The sequence below is a fragment of the Mustela nigripes genome, chromosome 1 (assembly GCF_022355385.1).
Source record: "Mustela nigripes isolate SB6536 chromosome 1, MUSNIG.SB6536, whole genome shotgun sequence".
NCBI lineage: Eukaryota > Metazoa > Chordata > Mammalia > Carnivora > Mustelidae > Mustela > Mustela nigripes.
In genome coordinates, this window is record NC_081557.1 from 85,111,042 (window position 1) to 85,117,536 (window position 6,495).

The window sequence follows — 6,495 nt, forward strand, 5'->3', positions numbered from 1 at the left end:
GTCTGCGAAAATTGGTTTCAGCCGGAATACCACCCTGCCCCTAACTCCTAGCGGCACTCAGGTCCCCTGTGCAAAGTCAGAGAAGCGGCACAACAGCTCCACCAAACAGAACGGGGCCCAGATAATGGGCTTGGCTGTTCCCCGCCCTGGAATCAAGCACGAAGCCGGTAAGCAGTGTTGTAAAACCCGTTGACACCGGGCGGACAGAGGGCAGAGGTCTGGTGGCAGAGATGCGGACAACAAGAAGCAGAGGACAGGAGGAGACGGGATAGAGGGAAGAAGGAAGGGGACGGAAGGAGCCGGGGCTAGATTAGGTGTGGTACAGGGAGGTCGAACACCAAAGGAAAAGCACAGCCAACAGCAGCTAACTTAATCCTGAATTTGACCCTCACGGTGCCGAGATGTCCGTTCCTTTCATTCTTCCAAGTCAGTGAGGTGGGCATGACCCGTCTGGGAAGGGAGACGCTACGTCCTGGTTTACCTGGGACGATCCCAGGAGACACCTGCTGTCCCAGCATGTATGAGGGACCAGTTCTGTGGTCAGTAACACCCAGCGGACAGGAGGCCTGAAAGCCAGCAGGTGACAGGGTAGAAAACAAACAGAGTAATCAGCCGATACCCCCAGGAAGACAGCCACTAGTTTCTCGGGTACTAAAGGGAAGGGTAAAGTCGAAATACAAATGAAACAAGAAAGCCACTGCCGTTACGCGATGCCAGCTGGGAGGGGGACATGGAAGGACTGGAGGAACGGAAAGGGGCATCTCCAGGCCTCCAGTGGGGCTACCCAGACTTCAGTAGTGTGGGACATCTCTCTACTTCCAACAGCAAGAAGTCGGGGAATAAGCTCGTTTCACACGTCCCTCTGGAGACACTGTGTTTGTGCCTCGTCGGGGGCCACGCTTGTTGGGGCTGGAACTCTCAGAGAGACAAGAACAGCATGCCCTCCTGGTGGTGTGGCCATTATTCACGGGGTGCCGACAAGCAGCTGGGAGCAGGGCCAGTCCTGACATAGTCTTTGCCTTGTTCCGGTTACTTCCTGTGAATTCCAGCCATATATCCCTGTTCAGGGGCCAGGGTGGCAACGGGAACACTCTTACCAGTGTTCCTTACTTGCTCCTGGGGGTGAGCTGGGCAATCTCTGCTTCCTGCAGCTTGGGAGAGTGACAAAGAGGATGTTATGGCTCGGATACTCCTTTCACTCACCTATACAAGGTCTCCACTCTTACTCACCTTCCTGTTATCTGGCACCCCATATATATATATCCCCTAACCCTGTAGGGTATGGACAGTTGTATCCAAAGGAAATAAGGAGGGAAGGGAGGAGTGACTGAATCTAAAACTAAAGCCCTATCATTTGTCAAAAATGCTTGCTATGGTCTAGTATCAGACACTTGGAGGACAGGAGCTGTGGTTAATGGCCTTTCTGCCCGTCCAATGCCAGCTCCTACTGCGAGGTAGGAGTTCCTAGTTCCTGCTGGTTCACTGATCACCCACAGGACTTTCTGGGTAGCCAGTGATCTGTATAGATCCTTTTAGATATGGTAACAGTGTTCCCCTTATTTTTCTCCAAGGGATTCAGGGACCCAAATGGCCAGAGAAAGTGCCATGAGAATAAGCCATTGAGCAACAGAACTTCAATGAATGGGGTAGGAGTTGGGATATTAGAGGAAATAGAGATTATTCAAGCTTTTAGAGATTCAATTTCATGTTAGGCTTTTTAATTAAGATGCTGAGTGTTGTAGTGAGAAGAACACAGGCATTGAGACAGAGCCAATCCCGACTCAGGTACTGCTACTTCTCGGCATCTCTGTTCCTTCATCTGTAAAAGGTGGGTAATAACATCTGCCCTTGCATGGTGGCTGTAAGAATGAAAAATTATGCATATAAAAAGTGCCTGCCAGGAGCTTCTGGGTGCCTCAGTCGGTTAAGAGCCTGACTCTTGGGTTCGACTCTTGGATTCAGCTCAGGTCGTGATCTCAGGGTCATGACATCTGGCCATCCCCCGCCCTGTCCCATCGGGCTCTACACTGGGCATGGAGTCTGCCTGACGTTCTGTCTCCCTCTCCCTCTGCCTCTTCCACTCATGCTCTTTCTCTAAAATAAACAAACCTTTAAAAAAAAAAAAAAAGTGCCTGGCCATGTTAAGTATGCTTGGTAAGTGGAGCAATTATCATATGTGTATGAGATCTTTACTACAATGGATAGATACCAATGACAACAATGATAACACAATATAGGGGTCAAGATCAGAGTCCTTATGAGTATAGCAGAATAGTTGGCTTTTCCTTGCCAGTGAGTATAGCAGAATAGGTGTGACTTGTTATCCTGCATGTGTGCATGTGAGTGTGTGTGTGACCGTGTATGTATGTGGGTACCTATGTATATATGACTTTACTCACTGAAGTCATTATAAACATCATGATTACACATGTCAATAATTTGGGGTTGACAAGGATGGATTTATGGGCTGACAAAAGTGTCATAAAAAATGAAAGAAACTATTATTATCTCAAATATGTCAGATGCTGTCATTTCACTAAGAATTGCTATTAAATTGCTTCCAGCCAACACAGTCAAAAGATAGATAAGCAAAGTCACCATGTGTCCCAAAAGATTTTGCTTCAATGAAAGACAAAGAAAGTCCCAGTCTTGATATAACTGGTCAAAAGTAAGGGCTTCAATCTTTTCGAGGAAGGACTGATGGTTCATACTAGCCTGGAGAAGGGGCTTTGGAGACTTCTATCAGCCAAGCGAGGAGGCAGTCCTGCTCTCAAACCGCCAACCAGCGATGGCAGCAAATATTTATGAGGATAAGCTGAGAGCAGATTGGGGAAGTGGTTAAATTATTAGTCTCCTGAAGTCATTTTGTTGGTGGTGGGCAGAACTGAAAAAGAAGATATCGTAATGAAAAAAGGGCCATAACCTCAGGCAGCCTCCCAAGCTGAGGACAATTTTCAGTTGCTCTAGCAGCTGAAAGTAACAATTCATTCATCTGTTCATTTCATACATGCCTGTTAAGTGTTGGGTCCAACACCAGGAGCTAGGGATACATCTATAAACACGATAGGTGCTGGCCCAAACCTCAGAGAACGTACAGTGGAGTGGGACAGCGACACACAGACACAATTCCACCCCAAAGAGCTCCAATAGAATAAATGAATTCAACCAAGAAATAGTTTGTAGAATTATGTTCATTCTGCTACGGTGGCACTGAGAAGGGATCAGATAACTGGGCAAGTCTTGGAAGGCTTCGTAGCAGGTAACAGAAGCAGAACTGAAGGATATAGCTCAGCGCCTGCCAAGTAGAGGACACAGGGGCAGCAGAGGGCACACGCCCTAGTGTGTGCTCAGCAAGGAACCGGAAAAAGCAAGGTGTATTTAACAAGTGGTGCGTGCGCCTCACAAGTGATGCGAGCGCATGCCCAAAGTGTGGAGTTGCAGAGATAGGACTCTTATCACTGGTTGTAAGACACTGAGGAGCCTTCAAAAGTCCACGTTAAGGGCTTGGGATTATGCTTTGGACAGGATATGATGAGTGGGTTTTATGATTGTTTGTTTTGGGGGCTGGGGGCAAAGGGAGACAGAGAGAGAGAAAGAGGTCTAAGCAGGATCCAAGCTCAGTGCAGAGCCTCCTGCTGGGCCTGATCTCACGACCCTGATATCCCGACCTGAGCTGAACTCAAGAGCTGGATGCCTAATGGACTGAGCTACCCCAGTGCCCCAAAGAGGAGGTTTTTTTGTTTGTTTTGTTTTGTTTTTATAAAGATTTTATTTATTTATTTGACAGACAGAGATCACAAGTAGGCAGAGATGCAGAGAGAGAGAGGAGGAAGCAGGCTCCCTGCTGAGCAGAGAACCTGATGCAGGGCTTGATCCTAGGACCCTGGGATCATGACCTGAGCCGAAGGCAGAGGCTTTAACCCACTGGAGCCACCCAGGCGCCCCAAGAGAAGGATTTTAAGAAGGGCTGAGACATGATCAGATTAATGTTCTTAGAGGAGAAATGGCCATTTAAAAGTCCTTTGTCAGATTTCTGGTTCTGGATCAAGATGGAATAGACCCACATCTCCTAGTATTTAGTGTTCTCACTGAGTACTAAAAATCCTAGAGATATATGTGTATATTACATATATTACATAAATATATACATAATAATATAAGAAAACTCTGAACAAGTAGAAGGAAAAGGGCAGATGAGTTAGGAAAAGATTTGAGGAAAGACACAGTAGTGATTTGTCTGGGTTCACTTTTTCCTATATCTATCCGTATTAGATGCTGGAAGAGCCAACAGCACAGACCAAAAAAAGGGGGGGGGGTGGGGAGAGAGAGAAAGAAGGAGGAGAGAAGGAGAGAGGGAGGAGGAAGAGAACAAAAAGCTGACACACTCCCACCGAACACCGCAGAAAACACTGCAGCCCTCCCCACACTCCTATCAGCCAAGGCAAAGTGGGGAGCCTCAACTTCCATTTGGGACTGGCTATAACGAGGAATCCCCCCAGTACCCCCCCCTATCAGGGTGGTGTAAGAAAACCACAAAGTGGGAAGCCAGAACTTTCACCAGCTCCCGGTGGTGATGAGCACCTTGCCCCCAACACCGTCTTGTCTGTGGAGGACATGTGGGGAGCAGTAAGGAGCACCCTCCCTACCCCATGCGGGGTGATGTCCGCGGAGCCCTGTAGGGAGCCGGAGCTCCCACTATCCGAGCAGTACTGAGGTGTCTTTCCCCACTCATCCCCTAAGGGTATCAGTGGAGGCCTTGTAGAAAACCTGGGTTTCTACCACCCACGTGGCAGAGAGGAATAAAAACAAGATCCAACTACACGCTATTATTTTCTTAAGAAACTTTACTTCCCATGCAATCCATTAGTAACATTCCAGGCATTTCTCTCAGATAAATGAACATTTCTGTCCATACAAACCTGTACACAAATGTCCATAGCTGCCTTATCTGTAATAGCAAAATACTAGAAACAGCCAGATTGTCCCTCAAGGAATGAATGGTTCAACCAAGTGTGGGATGTCCATACCAGGGAGTACAGCTCAGCAGTAAAAAGGAACAAATTATTGATACACAGAACTTGGATGGATCCCAGCAGCTTTAAGAGGGGGAAAAAAAAAATCTCAAATGACCACTTACTGTCTGATTCCTTTATATAATGTCCTCAAAATGACAAGATTATGGAGATGGAAAACGAATTAGTGGCGGCCGGGGGAGAGAGTTGGCAGTAAAGGGGAGGGGTACAGGTGTGACTCTAGAGGGGTAAGAGGAGATATGCGTGGTGATGGAATCATTGTGAAGCCTGAGTGTGGTAGTATTTGCCCAAATCAGCGTGTGGGAATGGCGCACACAGAACTATACTACATGCTGCACCGATGTCAATTTTCTGGTTTTGATATTATACCATAGTTACATAAAATAGAACCATTGTGGGAAACTGGATAAAGCCTACACAGGACATATCTGAACTACTTTTGCAACTTCCTACATATCTATAATTATTTCATAAGAAGTTTTATAAAAAGCAAAAAAAAAAAAAAAAGAGGCAGTTTTTCATCAACTTTTAAGTTCCTTCTAGTAGGTCTCAGCTTGCTAATTCTAGAAACAGGAGATGGTAGAAATAGGAAATTTACCTTGTAAATATAAATCTTTTCTTTCGAGAACACGCTATGTATGGAGTGGCAGGATCAGCTCTCCGTGTTAACTCAGACTAATGTCAGACAAGATTTCTGGACTCTTCCTTAGATTCCAACTTCTTAGTTCTTATCTCATGCCTGCCTTTGCACCACTGGTTGGCCAGAAGAGAATGCTTCTCCCCATTCCTCAGACAAGGAGATTTACACTTATAGAGAACTGGCATGCCCGATTCACGCAGCGATGGTGGTTGGAAAAATGAGCTACCATCTCTCCCCAAGGACCGCTCCAGATGTAGAACCAGATTCCCCCCTAGCACCTGGGGAAAGTACGGAAAAGTCTCCCCACTTAACACTGCTGATCTCCTAGCTCTACAACTGGGAACACATTTTCATTGTAACGCTGTGAAGCAAGAGGAATGAAACAGGGAGAACAGGTTGGACAAATAAAAAGTGGAAATTTGGTTCAGAAGCATGTGACTTCAAAGAACCATGGTACTTTGCACAGGCAAGGATGGGGAAGGTCTTCAAGGGAAGGTTTCCTAGCAAGATTTCAAAAGGCCTGAGTAAATAAACCAGTGCCACACAGTAAAGACTGGAGATATTCCTGCTACTCCTAGATGTCTGTGGCAGCCACGGCAAGCCCCAATACTGGAAAAACTCCCTTTGACCCAGCAATACCTTCACCCTAGAATTTCTCCACAAAACTCTTGAGTACTGGCCTCAGATCTCCAGCTCCTAAGTTCTTACTGCGCGCCTTACACAATGCATGACACAGGCTGCGAGATACAGGAATCAGGTCCAGACGGAAATTCCAGGGATAGAGTCCTAATCCTAGACCTACCTTCTGAGAAATTTCGTATT